Raw genomic sequence first — 23,910 nt, forward strand, 5'->3', positions numbered from 1 at the left:
TTGCTGAAACAGACAAATGTTTTATGAGTTCCTTTTTTTTTTTTTTTGGTTGTCCAGAAATATGCTGCAGGTGTAAGAATGAACCCTGTAAATCTTGATCTTTTCCCCCGCTTTGCCCATTAGAACCAGAAAACATATAAGAGCAGCCACCAAACAACCCAGGCCTCCTCTAACAGCTGCTGACATTTGCAAGGTTCTCTTTGGAAACCACTGGTTCAGGATCCTAATGAGGTTATTACCAATCCAGCTGTACTTGAATTGGTAATAAGAGCAGCATGATGACATTGGCTTGCAAGCTATTCAAACAAATTGGAAAATCTGGTAAGAGAGTTACGTATGTGTAGTTATCAAAGTACTAAGTCACACCATTAATGTTACAATTATGTTTCCTAACACGCAGCCATCTTTGAACATCTACTAGAAATCAAAAGCCATTGCCTGATAAGGCAACGGGAAAGTGGGAAGTACGAAACCTGTATAAAATTGTTCTACTTTCTGATCAGATTGATTTTCCACTTGGATTTTGCTAATGTTTATGCAGATGTATCTACCATTTGTTCATAACATTCTAAGGATTCTTGTATAACCTTCTTTAAAGACATAAGATGGTATATAATTTATCATAATTACATTTTAATTTATTTACTTCTCAATTAATTAAATTTTATAAGCAGATGCTATCAGCAATGGCTTTATTACTGGCAACAGTTACTGTAATAGTCAAAATAAATGTTAGCATTTATGAGGAGTTGAAAAGTGATCACAAAGCTGAAAATGATGAGAAGAAAATTTATTTAAATGATTAAAACCTGAGTCTACTATATTCTGAGTTGTTGGTTTTTTAAAGGAAGTGATTCTCATTGTCTTAAAAGTGCTTCACCACTTTATTGTTCAGAGAGTTTAATATCATTTAGCAGACTTTAGGAAATTTTGTATTAAAATTTTAATAAAAAATGGAAAACCCAATTTGGGCACTAATCTTTGAGAGAGAGAAATACACTTGAGCATGCATAGATAAGAGTAACTACAATGGAAAAGTCTAGAATCATTTTGCATGATAAATGATTAATAAGATGAGGGATACTAACTTGGAGAAATTTTGAGGGACAATATTTTCATGTTAAAATATTTAAAGAATTATTAGATAAAAGATAAATTTAATTTTGGTGGCACTAGAGGATAGAAATATGACCACTGGGTATACATTAGAGTGAAGAAACACTTTCACCAATATAAAGATAATAATGATATCTCTCAACCTGAGTGAACATGGAAGTGGGTTCTTCCCTAGTCAGGCCTCAAATGAGATCACAGCCTTGGTCTACACTTTGTTTTCAGGCTCATAAGACCCTAAGCAGAGGTGCTCATCAAAGCCTTGCTAACATTCCCTATGCACAGAACTATAAGATTAATGTATGTATATGGTTTTAAGTGGCAAAAATTTTAATAGTAGATAATTAATACACCTTGGCATCAGGGGAAAGGGAGTACCTAAACATGGGTCTTCACTTCTAATTCTATCCTTGGTTCCTTTAGTCCTTGAACAAGTGTTTATTGAGTCCCTAGGTATCAATCATATATTAACAATGTTGATAAAAATGCTTGTTCACCTAAGGTCTTCCATTTTTGTTATATCCTGGCATCCTCTTCAATGTCAGGCAGTCCTAAAGGGTATTTAGCTTTCTCTACTGTCATCTGCTGAGGTTTTTGCAGGAAATTCTTCTACCTGGATCTAAAGACCTTTCAAGTTCTTCATGCAATTAGGGTTGTATCTGGACCATTCTCAGTCAGAGAACATAACTGGCTGCTTCCTGAGCTGGTTGGACTGTGTGAAAACTCTGTACAATTGCATCAGACCTTTGGCCTATTTGCAATTGGTCCAATTTCATCAGACAATTTGTCCCTTAATCACCTCTGCTTCATATTTTCCAGAATATGGTGGCCCATACTTTATGGACTTGAGAAGGGAGCACAAGACAATGCCCACAATGTTTCCATCCAAATTGATCTACTTAGGACACAACCAGTTCTCCTGTGAATTAGATAAAGTAATCACTTCTGAGTCATTGCAGTCCCATTCACTATGGTTTGGTGTTTTTGTGGGAAGGAAAAGCTTCCCTTCCCCAGCTCAGCATAAGAAACTAGGGTTAGTTAAGGAGATATGAATTAGATTCTACCTCTCACTTCCTTCTTAGATGGGTACTTTTTCCCCCTCCCCTTTTTTGGTACTGGGGATTGAACCCAGGGATGCTTTATCACTGAGCCACATCCCAAGCCCTTTTATTTATTTTTTAAATTTTGAGACAGGGTCTCTCTAAGTGGCTGAGGCTGTCCTCAAACTTGTGATCCTCCTGCCTCAGCCTCTGGAGTTGCTGGGATTACAGGTGTGCACCACCATACTTGGAAGATGGGTGGTGGTGTTGTGTTTTGTTTTTTTTTTTTAATGCACAAATTGCAAGCCATATTGACAGTCTGTAGTGTGGGCTAGGTGGATAGAGGCCAGGATACATTTAAAACCTAACACTTTTGTACTCTAACTCCCATTTCCCTTCCCTCAGCTCAGAAGATCTTCATGTTTTCAGAAGATGGGAGGGGAGAGAGTATGGAGGAATTGGCTCACTTATTCATCCAGATCCTCTTGAAGAATTTGAAAATTTGTCATGTTGTGGTAACAAATGCCTGTAACCACAACTACTCAGAAGGTTGGGGCAGGAAAATTGCAAATTTAAGGCTAGCTCAGCAACTTACTGAGATCTCGTGACTGTTTCAAAATAAAAAATATAAGAAGCTGGATATGTAGCTTAGTGATAACGAACCCATGAGTTAAATCCCCAGCACAGAAAAAAATATTAAAAGTTTGAAATCTTGTTTTACTTAAAGTAACCCTTTTGAAACAATGGAAGTTTTAGATTGCATTACTTGTAGCCCAGATGGGTAAAAGTCACAGGGTGAGAGAGATAGAGCAGAACTCATCACTACAATTAATTGATGCTAGTATTGCCAAACATTGCTCTAAGCACTTTACATCATTTAATCCTTAAAAAAGCCCTATAAGATGACCATTCTGGCCTGATTTTATAGATGATGAAAGTGAGGCTTGTAAAGTTAATGTCTCCAATACTGCAGCCTTAAGGAAGCAGAAAGGGGATCTAAAACTGTAACTACCTGATGCAAATAATTTTGAGTTAATACTTTTTTTTTTAAGAAGGGGGAGAGAGAGAGAGAGAGAGAGAGAGAGAGAGAGAGAGAGAGAGAGAGAGAGAGAGAGAGAGAGAGAGAGAGAGAGAGAGAGAATTTTTAATATTTATTTTTTAGTTCTTGGCGGACACAACATCTTAGTTGGTATGTGGTGCTGAGGATCGAACCCGGGCCGTACGCATGCCAGGCGAGCGCGCTACCGCTTGAGCCACATCCCCAGCCCGAGTTAATACTTTTAGTTCTACTATATGCCTAGCACTGCTGGATATGCTAGGGCTATATCAGCTTTAAACCACCATGCCACTTTAGAACATGTTGGAGAGTTGAAAATTCTGAATCACCAGAAGCAAGCCTAGAAACAACTTGTCTGATATAGTTTTTATTAAATAGTAATGTATAGCATTCATTTGAATAAATAGGGAAATTAAAGCTTGAAAGAAATAATCATTTATTCCAGTAACTCTAAGAATCAGAACACAATTTCCCTTTATAATTCCCCCAAGCGTTAATTAAACTTTGAGTACACAGTAATATTTAAGAAACTGCTATAATGCTAAGGATGTGAGGATGTGACTAAGGATATAGTCACTAAGAATGTGATTATACTTTGGCGGAATACAAAGTCAATGAAAAAGACACCTTTCAAAAAGAATATCTCAAAGCATTGGCTGAAGAGTTGTTCAACCTGCTGTTGGATAATATACAATCTCATAGAGAATTAACCTGAGTATTTGAGAAATGGAGATGTGGAATCAGCAAACCATAATCAAACTGTCTGCTGGTTGCAACAGGCCCAAACTGTCAGTCACTCTTTGGGAATGTACTATGAAATATTTACTGCAATCAGCAGGAATCATACATGATACAATGTAGCATGGCTTCAGATGGGCCTCTGGGAGAAATATCATATAAAGCTCTTCTGTTCCACACTCTTTAATTCAAGGAGAGTGACAACTAAAAGTCCTTGCATTTACTATAATTTTTGTGTAATAATTCAGGAATGCACCACAAGATAATAACAGAAACTTCTGTTCTCTACTTTTATATCATGCAGTGAATATACTGTTTTTCTTAGCATGTACAGCACTGTTGATGTGAGAAATCAATGTATACTTTTGAGCATTACAATACTATAAAACATAATGGCAGGGTCTCTCTTTTTCTCTTCCCCCTATTCCTGAGTGTGCCTAAGGGAACATTTAACATATAAAATACATATATGCAATATATAATAACTACCATTAAGTGTAATAAATGATAGAGACAACTGTATTTGCCATATCTGGCCATTTGGCTACAATGTTTCATTCTTGTGTTCTTCAAATCCAAAAGGTGATGTGTTAAATATTATCTGTATGCTGATGACTTCCAAATGTACATCTTGAGCTCAAACCCTTCCCCAAATTCTAGACTCATATATGCAGTACTTAATTCACATTTCTTTTTTAATTTAACTCATGTCGTCCTCCTAAACTTATTTTCCCCAGTATTTCCTTCAAGCCACAAATCCATGTGCCCCCATAATTCTTCCTTTTCTTATATCTAATCCACTTGAAAATTATTCAATTTCAAATATAACCTGAATCTGCTCATATCTCTCCTCTTCCTCCTCCTCCTTCTTCTCCTTCTCCTTCTTCTTCTTCTTCTTAACTGGAGATTGAACTCAGGGCTACTTAACCACTGAGCTACATCCCTGGACCTTTTTTTATTTTTTTGTTTCAAGTGGAGTCTTGCTAAGTTGCTGAGGCTGGCCTCAAACTGGGCATCATCCTGCCTCAGCCTCATGAGTTGTAGGATAATTTGCTTCTCTAATAAGTTCTCTTCTTAGCCCCACAGTTCACAAATATGAGTTAAATTTCGGTCTCTTGGCCATTGGTGATAAGACACCTCAAATTCATCTAGTCTTTTACTTTTTACAAAAGATGTTAAGTATTAACTATTTTTTAAAGTAGAGTAAAAAATTAACAGCTTTTTAAAAATTCTTTGAGAGCACCAATGTGATAGAAGAACTTTATGTAGATTCCCACTGTGGTTGACAATGACTCTGTCCTTGACTAAACTTGAATCAGATTCTTCTGAGCCCTTTTCTTGACCTTACCTTGGCCTGTAAGAACTGCAACTGAAAGCACAATTCTTTCACTTCTCCCCAAACCTCAAGAGATGGAACAAACATTAGAATAGTTTCCATCAGCTCAAGGCTGTGTTCCTAAGAGGACAATCCCAGACCTCTTAAAATGTGTGCCTGAGAAAACTCAATGCTGTCAAAAGAATTTACCATGTAGTCCAGCCAAAACAGGCCCCTGACCTCCCTTTCCTTGAGCACTTATTTTAGAAAACTTGCAGTTGTGAATTTACTTTCTCTTTGGGATTTATCTTCTACATTCCAGGAATATCTTTCTCAAGGACCTGGGCGCCATCACTTTGAAATATGATCTTCAAGAAGTTTAGCCCTGCCCCCACCCAGTCTGTGGGAGAGTAGGAGCCTAACTTTGATAAGCACCAACACAATGAACACATCCCCACTGACATCCTTCAGTATTTCCCTTGAGCACATAGAAATGTTTTTAAAAAGACTTCTGCCTTTTGTTTCTGCAAATTTGAGTTAACTTCTATATACAAGTCCCTCTCCCCACTGTAGTTAACTTAAACAGAGTATGTCTTGTCATTTTTCATGAGTGTCCAGTGAGTAATTTTATTTAACATCATGAGCTTGCTAATTTTAATGCATGGCAAGTTTGCTTCTATTGCAGTGCAGTTAAAGTTGGTTAAAGTCTCAGAGACTATGTACTACACCTAGCCAGCATTTTAGGCTCCTCAAGATGATGATATTCCTTCACTCTCTCTTTGCTTTCATGGGAGATGGGTTCAAGGAAGGTCTTAAAGATGGATCTCTGTCTCAAAAGAGAAAATGATAGTACTCTATCCGGAAGTGATGCCCAAACATCTACATCTCCAAGCCCATCTTGATAATCTAAATTCAAGCCACTCAGAAATCATGTTATTATCCCATGTGGGTCTTATAGTCTCAATGACTGTGGTACCCCCAATTATAGCAAGAAGTTGACTATGGGGTCTGGGGTTCAGGAGAGATATGAGTTTGAAGACAAAGATTTGAAATCATCAACATTCTGGTGTAACTGGCATAGTAAAATTACCCAGCAAGAACAGGTTGACTATGAGAAGATAAGAGGACCAAGGACAAAATCTCCTAGCAAATGCTTATAATTTTAGAAAGGGTGGAAGACTATACTATCCAGCTTTTTACATACCATAGCACATAGAAAATAGCATTCATATAGCACCCTGTAGGTGAGTTATATATAAGTAAAAAAAATATTCTTACGAATATTTTTACAATCAGTCAAGAAATTATGACAGTTGAAATTATACTTAAAGAATCTCTTAGCTCTTCCTTTCTTATTGATAAATGTAATAGCAATTTTCTCATAAAGATAAGAATAGCTTTTTTTAAGAACAGTTTTGAATTCAAATTCTCTCCTGATGAATGAACATTGTTAGGATATTCATACTTCAGCTACAATGGATATTAATATCACTGTAGTTAGAACTACATATTTAAAGATGGAATTTGGTCCTCTACTTGAAGCTCCAATAGAAAATAACCCCTACCTGGATTCTTTGTCATTGCCAGCTATGTCTTAAGCTATGTACTCTCTTCTTTGGGCTACTAAAGTTGATGTCCAACTTGGCCTCTCTTAGAACTAGAGAACTTACTAGAAAGCAATAAGTTCTTTATGGTTCTAGAAAGAAGATAGATACATTTTCAGGTCCACTCTTCTTCAATGACCCCCATAGGAGCCCAGAATAAAATTAAAATGATAGCAACCAACCAGGAAGTTCTGCAATGCCAGAATCCACCTGAGTGACACAGTTAACATCTCTTTGCTTCCTGCCTGTTAGGAAGCTCTGAGTTAAAGGAAGTCAAGTCCTCAGGAGGGAAACAAGTTAAGCAAGAGAAAAACAAATGAGTGTTGTATCCCAGAAACCAAGTGAAGGTGTGGCCCAGGAAGCCAAGTGCTGATGATACCATGAATAGATAAGGACCAAAAGATCTTGGTGGGAATAGTTTTAATAAAGTGGAAGAAGCCCAAGCATAAATTGCCATGGAGTATAGAGAAAGACAGTGAGAAGTGGGGACAGCAGAGGTAGACAACTGTTTTGTAAACACTGGTTGCCACTCAGTTTCTCTAGGGTTCCTAGTTTCATGTCTTGTTTTAGCAAAATATGGTTTAACACCTGCCCCATAGGATTGTTGGAAGGATTAAATGAATTAACATGAAAACTTTTTGAAAATTATAAGGAATCAGAAATTTATATATACGTTTATATATTATTGGGAATATATAAGTTATATGAAATCCTGTGATTCCTCACATATATTCCCTTCCCCACAAAAGCCATCTCTTTTAAAATCTGAACTGAACGAGTGCCAATAATTTTGATCCTCTTTTATGGTCAGTGAAAACACAAGTAAATCACCCAGGATGCCACAATAAAGAAAAGAGAGGGCTGGGGTTGTAACTCAGTGGTAGAATGCTTGCCTAGTACAGTGTGAGGATGTTGATGAGGATGTAATGAAAACGGTGCACTCATACATTGCTGGTGGGACTGCAAATTGGTGCAGCCAATATGGAAAGCAGTATGGAGATTTCTTAGAAAACTTGGATTGGAACCACCATTTGACCCAACTATCTCTCTCCTTGGTCTATACCCAAGAGACTTAAAATAAGCATACTACAGTGATGTGGCCACATCAATGTTTATAGCAGTTCAACTCACAATAGTTAAGGCATGGAACCAAACGAGGTGCCCTTCAATAGATGAATGGATACAGAAAATGTGATATATATATATATATATATATATATATATATATATATATATGACATATGTGTGTGTGTATATATATATATACACACAAAAAAATGGAATATTACTCAGCCTTAAGAAGAATGAGATTATAGCATTTGCCAGTAAATGGATGGAGCTGGAGAATATCATGCTAGGTAAAATAAGCCAATCCTAAAGAAGGAAACACCAGATGTTTTCTCTGATATGCGGATGCTAATTCACAATGAGTGGGTGGGGTTAGGAAAGAATAGAGGTACTTTGTATTAGATAGAGAAGAGTGAAGGGAGGGGAGGGGTTTGGGGGTAGAAAGGATAATAGAATGAATCAAACATTATGACCCTATGTGCATATATGATTACACAACTGGTGTAATCCTACACCATGTACAACCAGAAGAATGAGAAGTTATACTCTATTTATTTATGCTGTGTCAAAATGCATTCTATTGTCATGTATAACTAATTGGAATAAATTTTAAAAAGAAAAGAAAAATACCCTTAAGAGCTGTCACTCTATGAACTATTGTATTTACTTTCTGAAAAAAAGTATTTCTTATTAATAGTGACTTAACTTTGGCACAATGCTGAGAAGAAGCTGAAAGACATAATGATTCATTTCCTCAGGTTTGCAGAGAATATGAATTCTGAGGAGACATGGAAATATAGATTTGAACTGCATGTAGCCTTGGCTGGGCCTGAGAATCATAATGGAAGAAGTCTGCTAGAAGGATTCACCAATGAACCTAGCAGGGATATTTTATATTTAGCTAGAGGAAGATCATGTTCCAGAAGAAAGGTTCCTAGACTAAAAAACTTGGCTTCCTGATCTGTTATGTTTACAGTTGTTAAACTAAGTAATAGGTATGGGTGGTGCTAAAATGATATCAGTATAGCTACAGGTAATTGCAACTACATACCCTCAAATATTGGAAGTTATTCAATTTTGGAAATAATCACTCTCTTTCTGTTGTCTCAAACAAATGCCAAATGTGAAAATCATAAATTGTAAGCATTTGGGTTACCCTTGAGACATTTAATAATAATGTACTCTTGCATGATAAAGATGATGTACTCTTTTCCATGGAAGAGTTTAAAACTAACAAAATCCTTTATAAAGACTACAAAGACATACTCTTAAGATTTTTTTATGTAAAGGCATGATTTTATAAATTTCATGTTTTAAAAAGAAATTATCTCTTCTTCTGGTGGTGAATTATATATTTAAGAAAATGGGACACTTGGGGGAGGGGATAGCATATTTAATGATATTTAATGGCAGAAAGGAACAATTTTGGTAAATGTGTTTCAGAAGAATATGAGGATCTTTGTATACTACAATTAGCTTTCATTTGAAATGAAGCTGCTATAGCTCCAGACTTCAGGAATTTCATATTTTTGAACCATGGGCTATAGCTAGTGTCTCCTACATCTGATGTGACTTTCTCCTACCTGTCACACTCTTTTGTGGCATTAGAGACTGAACCCAAGGATGATCTAACACTGAGCTATATCCCCAACCCTGCCTCCCTGTTTTTGAGACAGTGTCTTACTAAATTGTTGAGGCTGGCCTCAAACTTGTAATCCTCTTGCCTCAGCCTCTTGAGTCACTGGGATTATAGGCATGTGTCACCACACCTAGCTTGATGTGGCTTTTTCTCTTTTGTTAATTACTATTATGTATTTTCATTCGTTTACTGGTTTCATCTCAGTGATTTCTTGGGAATTGTATAGCCATAAGTTGCCCCTACAGATGGTAAAATTTTTATAACTTGACCAGGATATTTATGTGAAAGAATCATATTGAATGAATTGTTCTTTCTGATTCAGGAGGTTTGGGGTGTTATATTCAACCAAAAGCAGAATACTGGAACTTCTCATCTTAGGTTCTGCCATGTTGACATTTAACAATTAGGACATTTTAGCAGGTCATTTCATAATTTTTCTGAGTAGGGAGGTGTTCTACACTAACCTTTATTCTGAATCTTATGCCAAGCAGATATGACTCACCACTTGGCTAGAAATGTTTACCTTGTTTAAGCAAAATTAATTTAACCTGTGCAATTCACAATATTCAAGTTATGAAACTAGCCTAGGTATCCACCAACAGGTGAATGGATTTTTTAAAAAGTGTAATAATTGGTGTTTTATTCAGCCATAGAGAAGAATGAAACTATGTCATTTGTAGGAAAGTGGATAAAACTGGAGAGCATCATATTAAGCAAAATAAGTCAGACTCAGAAAGTCAAGGGTTAAATTTCTTCTGATACATGTGGAACTGAGAGGGAAAAAAGGTGTAGTGTGTGAGAGGTTAGGGGAGTGAGAATCTCATGAAAACAGAAGGAAAACCAGTAGGAGAGAGGAAGGTGAAATGGGAATTGGGAAGGAGGTGGGAAAGGCAAGGGAAATACTGGAAAATGAAATTGACCAAATTATGTCATGTGTATGTACAATTATTTTCACAATGATCCCCACTATTAGGTGTGATTATTATGCACCAATAAAAAAATTAAATAAATAAAACTATTCAGGTTTATACAATGTAGAAATGATAAGGTTATGATTTGCTAATAAAGACCATTAAAGTAAATTCTAATAATACTTTTAAGATATTTAATTTACAATATTCTTTTATTCTCCCAGTACTGGGGATTGAACCTGGGACCTCACACATGCTAGGCAAGTGTTCCTCCATTGGGTGACACCCCCCAGTCCACTCTTAATTTTTAAATCAACTAAGAAACATGTTAATTTTATGTAAATAGTTACCAAACTTAGCATAGACTTTTAAGAATATTAAATATAAATATCTTTATTTACAAACATTAGAAAGCTAAACCAAAAAGAATTCACAAAATTGGGAAGTTGAAACATGCTTACTCTTTTGGAAAAACTGTCACAAAGTCAGTCCCTAGAGACATGGTTTGTTGTTTTACTTCTATATTATAAAATAATCTTTTTATAATATTTTTGTATGCAAGTCCAAATGTAATGACTCAAACCCCTGAAGTAAACATTTTTGATTAATGAGATGGTCTGGTATACACTGATACCTTAAAAGAAACCTTAAGTACTCAATTTTTTAAAAAACATGATTCTGAATATATTCAGGGTATAAAATAATAAGTAGCTATATTGTTTCATTTTCAAGTGATTTGTGGCAGCTAATCCTATAAACCCTAATCCTGTAGTAGGTAGACTAATTCTTTCTAAGAAAGATCCCTGGGACATTGCCAGTATCTGCTTCTGTTTTCATTGTTTGACTCAGTTTTCTGAGTTTATTATATAAGTTTTACTTAGACGCTCACCCTGGAACATGAGATCAGTGTATAATTTTCTCACTTTGCTAAGAATTTTCCAATTTATAATTTTAAAATTTTCTTCTTGTATTTTACTTATAGACTAGAAGCACTATTGCATTTGAAACAAGTATTTTTCTGAGTCCACTTTCCATACCATCCAACTAGGATTAAGAGATAATGTCCCAGCAATTGTGTAAGCTAACATTCTTGGGTTTCAAGCAACACTTTGAGGGAATTTTTTCTTTCTTATTTGTTATTTCCAAAATAGAATCTGTTCCTATCATGTATGGGCTGCTTCTCTCATGGAATAGCAGAGCCTTAGAGTTGGAGCTAGTCCAACATCCCACTCAATTCCAGAATCCATTATTTAGGACAATTGCACTCTCGTGGATGATCATGTAATCTTGGTTTAAAATCCACCAGTGATGGGAAAATTCATTTTCACAAAACCCCTGCTCCATTTATGGTATGGTATAGTAGAAATCCCACTGGCTTTGGAAACAGAGAAGAGGACTTACAATTCCAATTCTGGCAACATAAATGAGAGCAGTTTTTTACTTTCTCTGAGTCTTGTCTTATCTGGCATATGTGTTCAAAAAATAGCTGATGAAAAACTGCATGAAGATAAAACTAGTTAATGTAAAACATTCTCAATGTTTAGTAGTCCCCTCTGTCCCTACAGATAGAAAATTCTTTTTCTGGTAAGCCTAAATCTGACTCCCTATACATTATTTCATTCAATAACTATTTATAAGAGGACTATTCAAGGAACTGTATGTAACTGGGAACAAGATGGAAGGGAACTTACTCTCAGGGAGATTATATTCTACTAAGAAGAAACAATCCATTAGACAGTAAATGAATGAAGTTTATGGTAAAAAAATTGAATAGATAATGATACATGTTGTATAGAAAATTAAAGCAGGGTTATGGACTGGTGTCAGGATGGTGGCTTTAGGTATGATGTTGCTGAGGCTGTCAGGTAATTTGAAATCCAAAAGACAGACCTACCTCTTGGTCCTAGTTATGATTTCTGAAGCAGTCCACAAAAAATACCAAATTGGTTAAGTTAGTTAATATGTCTTTAGTTTTTTCTTTTTCAAGCTGAATATCACCATACCTCCAACTTTTTTCTTTCTTTTTTTGGGAGTGGTGAGTAACTGGGGATTGAATCAAAGGTTGCATTGCTGTTGAGCTGTATCCCTAGTTTTTTTTTATTCTTTTAAATTTTGAGATAGAGTTTCTATAAGTTGCTGAGGCTGGCCTTGAACTTGCAATCTTCCTGACTTAGCTTCCCAAGTCACTGGGTTAACATGTGTGCCACCACTCCTGGCTCCAACTATTTCTTATATAACATGATTTCAACAAAAAATTTCAATTGGGAAGACTCCTATTTGATCAATGCTGTCTTTAAAGTTGTTCTTTGATTGAAAACAATACTCCAGATGTAGTTCCAATATCATGGCATACAATGGTAGCATCCTTTCTTTTTGTTTAATAATGGTACCTAAGCTCAGGTTATCTTTTTTGGTAGCCCAATTGGAGAACATAGCCTAATACTGACCAAGTTGTCATCAATTAAAAGTATCTAGTCTTTTCCACAGGAACTCCTATTTGGATATTTGCAGTTTTATTTCCAAATGAGAACCTTTTATTTGCATTTGTTACCATTTTTATTGTTAATTTCAATCAGCCTGTGGAGAGATTTTTTTAAATTTAATTCTTCACTATACTCTGCTATTCATCAAACTCCACGTCATTCATAATTTTAAAAACAAGTTGCTTGGATTATGAAATAATTAGCAAATACAAAAATATTTCAGAGCTTTAGTAAATTCTTCAAGAAATAGGCCTGGGGGTATAGTTTAGTGGTAATTCTCTTCCTAGTATGCTGGAGGCCTCAGGTTTAATTTTCAATACTGCTAGAAACAAATAACAACTACAGCTTCAAAAATGCCTGCAATCCCAATGACCTGAGGGGCCGAAGTGGGAGGATTGTAAGTTCAAGGCCAAGCTAGGTAACTTAACAAAACTCCACTTCAAAATAAAATTAAAAAGGACTGGGGATGTAGCTCAGTGATAAAATGCTTGCTTAGCATGCTCAAGTCACTGGTTCAAACCTCAGAAAAAGTAAATAAATACATAAATAAATCCTAGTCTATCTGGGGAATAGTATCATGTTAATACTTGTGTTAATATATTATGTATCAATACAATGAATTTAGATCTTTGATCCCATGTCCTCACATTTATTATATTCTCAAAAAGTTAGATTATTAGAATTTCTATTTGTACTTCTAAATTAAAATTTTTTTCAATAACTCATTGAAATAATGATTAACTATTTGAGTTAGTCAAACATAAAAATAAAATGTTCTTTTCTGTGTAGGGTATACTTAAAAAATTAAGGTGTTTGGAATGAAAACTTTGAATCTTGGCATAAAACGAATACTCAGAAGACCAAGAATGTATTTCTGAATGTAGGAAAGCATTTGCCTTTGAGAGAAATTTAGAACAAAAACAACAAAAATTTTGCTGGGGGCTCCGGGCTGCTCTCCCTTCTTGAGTGAGCACGGGGCCCCAGCGCGCTGGAATGGATCCCCAATAAATCCCCTTTTGCCAATTGCAAAAAAAAAAAAAAAAATTTGCTGGGTGTGAGCACAGAATTAGTCCTTATTCAGAGGAAAAAAGTAACATGATATAATTATCTTGATACAATATACACATAAAACATACTGACCTTGAGAAGTTCAATTCAATTTTTATTTTTATCTGTCCTTAAACTGTATCTGTTTTCTAAAACTTGCCAAGAAAAAAGGCAAATGTAGTGGTCATCACCTTCACAAGAGTTTTTTTTTTTTCTCTTCATTTCCCAACTCCCTGCTGCTGACCTCAAGGCAAGAGTTGAGCTAGACTATGGTAGGTAGAGCTGCTGCACAGGTTTAGGTCAGAAAAGAGGGAGAATGAATTTTGGTTGTTAAAACACTGACTGGTTTTCCTTTGAGAGTGGGTATAATCTTAGTTAAGACATTTCTTAGATTGGAATAGATTTCATGTTAATGACATTCACTTGTTTTTTTTTTTGTTTTTTTTTTTTTTTAAAGAGAGAGTGAGAGAAGAGAGAGAGAGATAGAGAGAATTTTTAATATTTATTTTTTAGTTCTCGGCAGACACAACATCTTTGTTGGTATGTGGTGCTGAGGATCGAACCTGGGCCGCACGCATGCCAGGCAAGCGCGCTACCGCTTGAGCCACATCCCCAGCCCCATTCACTGGTTTTTATTGAGACATGAAAGATGTCAAACAGTGTGCATCTTACTGCTGAAGGTGGAAAGTTAGAGAATGTTCTGGGCCAGCCACAATTTTTTGTAGTCAACCTAAATCTACAAATGTAGGTCAATGAACATTAATTGAATTCCTAATATGCTCTAAGCACTAGAGATTAAAAGACTAATGAAAAATAGATCTTGCATTTAAAGAACTTACAATCAAGTAGGTAAGAGATACAACCTGGAAGACAATTCAATAAAGATATGCTCATTGTATTGTGTCCTTAGAGAGGGGGAATCCTTAACTCAGTCCAGGAAGATTTCTAAAGGAAGTTGTACCCTCCAAACCTAGCCAATAAAAATTTCATAGCAGTGTGTTTATCTCTGCCCCTCCCCAGCATTGAGCACTATTATGGGTTTAATCCATATTAGATACTTAATAAATATTTACTGGATTGAACAGAGTGTACTTTGCTCATGCTAAAAGGTTTTCTGCAATATCAGAAGAGGTGATTTAAGGTAAACTGTATATTTTCATTAAAGCTTCAAAGATTTCAAGTATATCCTGCTTATTTTTTTCCACAACACTCATCACAGTTGGTATTATACACATTACTATGTTTATTTTTTGCCACTTCCCTTGCTCAGGAATGTGAGCTCCTTGAGGATGGGATTTATATTTCCATTGCCTACAACTGTGGTTGGCATCTAGTAGAAACTCAACAAATATTTGTTGAATGAACGTGGAGCTCAACACTAATTAAACTGATGAAATGAGCCATTTAAAGGCAAATTCAATACATTTTGCCTTATTTGTTGTTATTATTTTGCTACATGAAGCAAATTCGTGAAGTAAATTAATGAAACTCTATATGAAAATTCTTTCGACCTAGGGCAATGTTCTTGCTTTTTTTGAGAACTTCATGGAAGCTATTAACTCTCCATATAGAAAAAAACACCTATACATGAAGTTTTGGTATTAAATATACAAAAATATCTAGTTGAGAACACTTGACCTAGATAAGAAGGGGGAACATTTGAGAAAAATTGAGCAGGGCTTTTTTGGTGAGTTTTTATTAATTTTTTTAAAAAAAAATGTTAATGTCCATCTTTGAGTGCCCTTTGTCTTATTTATAAAATGAGAACTACTGAATGATATGTATACCAAAGAAACTGTCTTCTATGATATTATCTAGCCTAACACTGAAACATGTTGAAAAAAAATTTTGTTTAATTTTTTTTTCCTCCTGATTTTCCTTAATTTTATTTAGAAAAAAAATTCAGGAGTTCTCAAATAAATTATTAACAAATAAAAACTAGGCAATTATTTAAACTTTATATAATAAATCATTTCCAAAAATATTTTAAATTTCAAAATATAAAAACAGACCATGTTTTATTAAAATAAAATCCACTAACTCTGTAAATGTTAGTGACCTGCAAAAGCTCTGGTATGATAAAGAATTCTACATAAAGGTGGAGTGGACAGTTTCCTAGGCACCCAAAGATCCTGCCTCCTGCTATTCACAGTTGTGTACTATCTCCTCTCCTTGACTGTGGACTAAATATAGTGATTCATGTCTAACTAACAGAATATGGCAAAAGTGATGGGATATCACTTCTGAAATTAGGTTATAAAATACCTTAACTTGCATTTTGCTTGTTTCTCTCTGTTTTTATCTATTGTTCTTGCTCTTCTTGCTTGACTGCTTTTCTTAGTGAAGCAAGTTGCCATGTTGGCTCTGTCCTATGGAGGACCACATGGTGAGGCAACTGAATCCTGACAATATCCATAAAGGAGAGCTTGGAATCTGACCCTCTCTTACCAAGTCTTGAGATGAAGGCAGCCCTTGTTGACTTCATCCTTAAGAGAGTCTCTGAGCCAGGGTATCCAGCAAAGATGCCTCTGGATTCCTTACCCACAAAAACTGAAAGAAAAATATTGTTATTAGGCCAATAGTTCAGAGGTAGTACATATGAGGTTCTGGGTCCAATTCCTGATACCATCAAATTATCCATCAATCAATAAACAAATTATTCAAAAAAGTACAAAAAAAGGAAAAAAAGTCATTACTTTAGGTCACTGAGATATGTGTTCATTTTTACACATTAGTGGATAACTAATACATCAAGACCCTATTTTATCTACTGCCAGGAAAACTGACATTTTAGGGCTTACTACAATAGCCTTCAAGGTACATGTCAGTTAAACAGTAGTATTTGTCAGAGTAGCATATTTCCAGCAAAACTGCACTCACCAAGATTTAGTTGCCTCAATTTGAAAAAATTATCTGATCTTTTGGTTCTCTAACAATGCTTTTTTTCTGCCTAAGGTTTTCTTTGAAGCATTCCACTCTATTTCATTTTAATAGGTTGCATGGGGAGAAGTATTAGCAATTTCTTATTAAAACTGACAGTTGATTTCATTAAATGAATTAAATGAGGAAAAAGGTGATAACTGGGAAAAATCCTTACAATTATGATGATAAAATAATTTTATATTTAGATTCACAACAATAATTACTGGTTTTGAAATAACTAGCATGTAGAATATTTGTTTGTGTGTGTGTGTGTGTGTGTGTGTGTGTTTAGTAGACTTTATGAATAAAGGAATGGTAAGGAATGAAGACAGAGTGCATGGAGATTCTTTAATGTCTTTTTGTAGAGTTCTGGCTCACCTCATAAAACTTAATTCTTGCCTTGCCCTTGTTTTGCACCACATTAAGGTCACAGTGGGGATATAATGATCTTAGGTCTCTCCACAGCTCAATTTAACTATAAGATAGAGCAACTTCCATAGTGAAAGGAGAAGGAAATGTACTGGGGAGCCTGCTTTTCTGTACCACTAGCCACAGATGACAAATCAGCATTAGAGTACTGTTTTGATTATATCCTTTCCCTGAGTATGTTCCAAAATTTTAAAAGTGTTCAGTTCTTGAATATAAAAGTAAAATATATTCTTTATACAAACTTTACACATTAAGGATCTACACAATAAACCACACTATGAACAGTCTTGGAGCGTATTATTTTCCGAATAAAAGAAATGGATGATGGGGGTGGGGTGAACCCAGGGCAAGTGTTAGCTGTCTACTTGAATTTGTTTGCACATGGTTCCAGCAAGGGATGCTTGTCTCCAACCCCAAATATAAACAGCTTGAAAGTAAATAATTGCATATAGAGAATCCAATATCAATATAAGCTCCAGTCCACTTTGGAAGTCTTGAATAACTAAATAGATTTCTGTGAAAAACTAATACCCAAAGCCTACTTACTTTCAAATTCCCAGAGAAACTTAATAACTTTCTTACCAAATCTATGTCTTTTTCCCATTTCTGCCCAGAGATTTCCGAAATTCCCTTCAGAAATTGAACCATGTCTTTCAGAGAACAGTTTAGTCCTGCTGCTTTCATTATGACAAAATTTATTTTAAGACTCCAAAATTCTACTCTGGCCTACGTGCCTTCTCTCAGGTCTCTTCATCTGTCATGAATGAATCTCTTGTATAACTCTCCTAAGTACAGCGTTTCATGCACATATTCTCCCTTGCCCATACACCAGAAGGTCTGGAGCTCTGCCATTATGTTAGGAGCTTCTGCTTAGAACTGGATTTAAAATGTCAAGTTTCTGGTGACACTGCAGATTGATAGTTGGTGTTTAATACTGGTTTACTTATATTTCTGGCAGGTCAGTAGATGCTAATCACTAGTTATTGCTCATGCACTTTGAACTAACAAAGCCCATGTGTTCTGAGTTAACTTCCAAAACAAAGAATATTCTACCTTTTAAGATTATTCAGATTAAATAAAACAACTTGATAAGGCTAATTTTTTACTTTATGCAGTTTTGATTTATTATTTTATAATATCTATTTGAAATAAGAAGGCAAATTTCAATTTTAAAGCAACAATTAGTTACTTATTCCAAGGAGAAATCTATATAAGTTTTTTAAACCATTATTTTTTTGTGTCTAAAAACTACACTTGAAAATAAATCATCTTTAATGTGCATTTTCTCTAATGTATTTTCAAAATAGGTAGATACTTTGAAGTAAAAAGCCACAGAATGTATTATTTAAAGATTATTGTTAGCATCATGTTGTAATTAAAAATCATTTGTTAATTAAATTATATGATAATCTGTTATTTAGGTGAGTGGGTGCTTAAATGAGAAATTTGATATATATTGTCATGAAAAGGGTTAAAATTTATGCAAAGTATTTTTAACTTTAGATCATTTTTTGTTTATTTAATCTGGTTATTTCCAAGTAAGAAGAGCAGGGTGGATCTGCACAGGTGTTTGGCAGAGTAAGGTATTATGAAACTTATCCTCCCCATCTCAGAGTCGAAGTATGTGGTTGGGTTTCATGCCCACTGGCAAACAGTCAGAGGTTTTAAAGTATCCATACTGCAGGAGTCTATTGAACTATAATGCTGAACCATGATCTCAAATTATTTTCGGAACAAAAGAGAAAAAATTGTAATCTCTTAAATTTTATAGAATTTATTTATTTGTTTGTTTACTTACTTACTTATTTATTTTGGGAAAGGGCTCTTACTATGTTGCTCAGGTTGGTCTTGAACTCCTTGTTTTAAGTGATCCTTGTGACTTAGTCTCCTGAGTAGAGCTGCTACCACAGGTGCGTACCACCATGCATAGCATTAGAGTACTGTTTTGATTATATCCTTTCCCTGAGTATGTTCCAAAATTTTAAAAGTGTTCAGTTCTTGAATATAAAAGTAAAATATATTCTTTATACAAACTTTACACATTAAGGATCTACACAATAAACCACACTATGAACAGTCTTGGAGCGTATTATTTTCCGAATAAAAGTTTGCTACTCGTTAATTATTCAGGGTCTAGTCATATTTTTAATACAATATTCTTTTTTTTTTTGTACTGGATATTGAACCCAGGGTCACTTAACCACTAAGCCACATCCCCAGCCCTTTTTTATGAATTTTATTTAGAGATGGGGTTTTGCTAAGTTGCTTAGGGCCTTGCTAAGTTACTGAGGCTGGCTTTGAACTCATGGTCCTCTTGCCTCAGCCTGCTGAGCAGCTGGGATTACAGGAATGAGCCACCATGCCCCAACTACATAGTTCCAACAGGTTCAAATGTCTTTTGTTTCAAATATGTAATTCTTTCACTGTTTCTCACAAGCATTCTGTGCAACTAGTCTGCTTTAGTAATCTCCTAGTTAAGATACATTGCAGAATGGTGTATTATGCATAATTCAATCTTTTGGTGGAACACTAACATATTTTTCTAGGAATGTGCTGATTTCAAATTATTAAAGGAAATTATTAAGTCACATTGAAAACGAAAGGTACTTTGAAATCTCTTTATAGTAAGAATTGCCATCAATTCTAACAGCTGACACATTAAAGATGTAATAAGGTTTTAAGCCTGATCTAAACTGAATTATACATGCTCTCTCTCCTTTTTTTTTTTGTACCAGGGATTGAACCTAGGGGTGCTTTATCGCTGAGCTATACCCCCAGCCCTTTTAATTTTTTATGTAGAGACAGGGTCTCACTTAGTTGCTTAGGGCCTTGATAAATTGCTGAGGCTGTTTTTGAACTTGTGATCTTCCTGTCTCAGTATCCCTAGATGCTGGGATTATAGACATACACCACCTCGCCCAGCTGACACACATTCTATTTATTTATTTATTTTTTAAATATATGACAATAGTGGAATGCATTACACTCCTCATTACACATATATAGCACAATTTTTCATAACTCTGTATATATGTTCATGCCAAATTATGCCATTATACATGTACTCTTTTTTTTGCATTACAATTCTTAATACACATATATACCACAATTTTTCATATCTCTGTTTATATATAAGGTATGTTGATATTCTTTACAATACTTTTCTGGAGTAAGTCCTTTTAGACTTGTTTACTCATGCACATTGTATTTTAGTGTCAGTAATCTGTCTATGTCAAGTGTGCCACCCACCACATACTTCAGATAAGTTAGTGATATAAAAGTGATGGGAGCAAGCAGTTAAATAGATCTCTTCACATTTCTGTTTCAAGACTGTGTATTCCAAATGGCTGCAACAGATTCTCCATGACTCAAGCTCTTCTCTCAGTGGGACTCTGATACTCCTTTCACTGAGACAGGCTTTTGTGACAATTTAGATGAAGTTAGTATGGGAAAAGGGACAATATGTGACTTCCAAGGCTAGGTCATCTAAAGGAACAAGTACTTTCTACCCCATTCCCTGGATTATTTTGCTCTGGAAGCCTGCAGGTGCCATGTAAAGAGTTTGTCCTGAGGTTGGCATGCTAGGAGAAAACTTTCAATCCCAGACACTATTTATTTATTTATTTAGAAAGTATCTGGCTAGTTCCCCAAGCTGGCCTGAATTCCTGGACTCAGTTCCTGAGTAGCTGGGCATTATAGTAGGTGTGTGCCAATAACTCTTTAACAGCAACTACATGAGAAAACCTGGGCCAGAACTAAGTAGACAGAGGCACTTAAGTTGAAAGTGACAAAACTGGAATAGGAGTTTAGGAAGTCTGATTCTAGAGTCTGTATTTTAAACTATTATTTTTAATGTGTCTTTGACACATATATCAATTATTACTTGTCTAAACAAGTGTTTTCCCTTTCAATGTTGACAGAATATTTCTAGGAATATCCCCATTGGGGGACAAAGGTTTAAATGTGTAAATAAAGCATTATTGATACTATCCTGTGGTTTTACCTGAAAAAAAAATACACCTGTCTTTCAAAGATATTTTTAATTAGTTAGACTCAAAGCATGCCAATAATTATGAAAAATACAATTTAAAAACATTATAAATATTTAGAAATTAGTTTCCATGTTGCTGATGGCTGAAGTGCATACTGATTTCTTTCCCAGTTCAGATTTTGTAATTATCTACTTCTTTACTTGTGTATTGGCTGTTTCTTTCCATAGACCTATGACTATGGTTTACCATATGGTAAGTGTTCAATAAGCTTTTGAATAAATTAAGTGATAAATAACTATGTGAGAGAATGGCAGATGGCTTCATAAGATGAACTACATCTTGTATTTTACACTTTTTTTTTTTTCTGGTGCTAGGATAGAACTTAGGGTTTGGTTGCTAGACAAGAGTTCTATCACTGAGCTATAGCTCCAGACTTGCGGAACTATATATATTTTTTTTCAATTTTCCACAAAATTTTCACTGACCTGAGGAACTAGGTCTTGAAGGAAAAGAATAACATCTTCTGAGTGCTTACTATCTGATAAGCACTGTTCTAAGTGCTTTTTGTATATTGAGTCATGTAAGATATAGATTATTTATTGTCTCAATAGGATAGAATTTCTAGAGGTCAAGGAACATCTATTATTCTTGTTATTTTAGGGCCTAGATCAGGGGTTTGCATATCATAGGTAATCAGTAAATATTTACTGAATAAATACACAAATATCACCTGATTTGACTCCCCTAGCAACTTTTAAATGCAGGTACTATTATTATCCCCATTTTTCAAACAGGAAGCTGAGACCCAAAGAGAATAAGATTCCCAAAGTCACAGAGCTAGTCAGCCTGATTCCAGACTTCATACTTGTTATGAATTCAACTATCCTCCAGAAGGTTGTGTTGAAGTCCTAATTCCTGCTACCTGTAGATTTGACACAAATATAATACTCTTACAGTGTTTACCCAGAGTGAAAAAGAAGTAATTCCAAAAAAGGAACTGAAAAATCCTTAAATAATGGTAGCAGTGTTAGAAATTTGTGCAAAATTCTTCAACCAATTTGGCCTATTTTAAAGTATAATACTTATTTGGACATCTGCTCCAGAAGTTTTGTTTAAAATGTAGTCTTACTTATTTATAGTTTTAATGTATGTATCATGTTGTCAAATGGGACTTTGTGAAAAAAAAAATATTTTTTTGTAGTGGAGATTGAACCAAGGGTACTTTACAACTGAGCTACATCTCCCAGCACATTTTATTTTGAGACGGATCTCACTAAGTTGCTTGCCCTTTCCCATCCTTCCACCCTGCCTCTCCATCTCCTCATTCTACATTACTGATCTTCCCTTTATCTTTATGATATCCTATTCTTCCCTCCCCCTTTCCTTTATTTTACTGTAGCTTCTGCATATGAGAGAAAACATTTGACCTTTGAGTTTCTGAGTTTGGCTTATTTCACTTAGCATGATATTTTCAATTTCCATCCATTTACCAGCAAATATCATGATTTCATTCTTATTTATGGCTTAGTACTCCATTGTGTATATATACTATAATTTTTAATTGATTTATCTATTGATGAGCACCTGAGTTAATACCATAATTTAGCTATTGTGAATTGTGCTGCTATAAACATTGAGGTGGCTATATTGCTGTAGTTTGCCAATGAAAAATCTGTTTTTTGATAAATTCTCAGCAGTGCAACAAAAAATAATAGGTTCTAGTTCTGTATTTTGTGAAGTATACCCATTCTTTTTTCCCACAGTGCTAGGTATTAAATTTAGGGCAACAGGCATGATCACTAAGCACTTTACCACAGAGATACATCTCCAGCATGGATACCCACTTATCTATCTATCTGTTTGTTTATTTTTGTGGTACTAAGAATTGAAACTAGGGCCTTCATCATGGCAGGCAACTGTTCTGCCACTAAGCTATACTCCAGCCCTTTTAAAATTTCATTTTCAGACAGGGTCTCACTAAATTGCCCAAGTTGGCCTGGCCTTGAACTTGCAGTCCTCCTACCTCAGCCTCCTTAGTAGCTGAGATTACAAGTGTTTGTCATCTTCAGGTTCCAGTTTTTTGGTTTTTTTTTTGATACTGGAGATTGAATCCAGAGGCACTCTACCACTGAACTACATACTCAATCCTTTCTACTATTTTGATACAGAGTTTTGCTAAGTTGCTTAGGGCCTTGCTAGATTGTTGAAGCTGACCTTGGACTTGCAATCCTCCTGCCTTAGCCTCCCCAGTTGCTACGATTACAGGCATTTGCCAACATGACCAGCTCTAGCACTTAATATTGCCAGTTATGTACAAAATAACTGCACAATCAGTTTCTTACAAGGCAAATGAAAGAAAAAGAGTATTTTTCTGTGTACAACTTGTTTCCTATGTATTTTTGAGGACAAAACCTAATCTCACAAAAGATTGAAAAATTTGGTATTCTAGTTAATATTTATGTGAGAAAACAGGTTCTTCCCAGTATTTGAAACACATATGCATGTACAAAATGGCTCCTTTAGCTTATCCCTCAAGATGACTGGAGATCTGT

At 35.1% G+C, this 23,910-nt stretch overlaps 1 protein-coding gene across 6 annotated transcripts in view; it reads right to left on the reverse strand.

The window, feature by feature from the left end:
- Prss35 (serine protease 35) overlaps positions 1-23,910 on the reverse strand; it is a 70,845-nt gene that overhangs the window by 44,715 nt on the left and 2,220 nt on the right. For 4 of the 6 annotated variants that reach the window (XM_078019681.1, XM_040283012.2, XM_078019679.1 and 1 more), the window contains exon 3: positions 16,464-16,565. The exons of the other annotated variants lie outside the window; for them this stretch is intronic. The gene's annotated coding sequence lies outside the window, so the exon portion shown is untranslated. The remainder of the gene's footprint in view (positions 1-16,463; positions 16,566-23,910) is intronic. 6 annotated transcript variants of the gene reach the window in all.

The sequence above is a fragment of the Ictidomys tridecemlineatus genome, chromosome 8 (genome assembly GCF_052094955.1).
Source record: "Ictidomys tridecemlineatus isolate mIctTri1 chromosome 8, mIctTri1.hap1, whole genome shotgun sequence".
In the NCBI taxonomy this organism is placed as follows: domain Eukaryota; kingdom Metazoa; phylum Chordata; class Mammalia; order Rodentia; family Sciuridae; genus Ictidomys; species Ictidomys tridecemlineatus.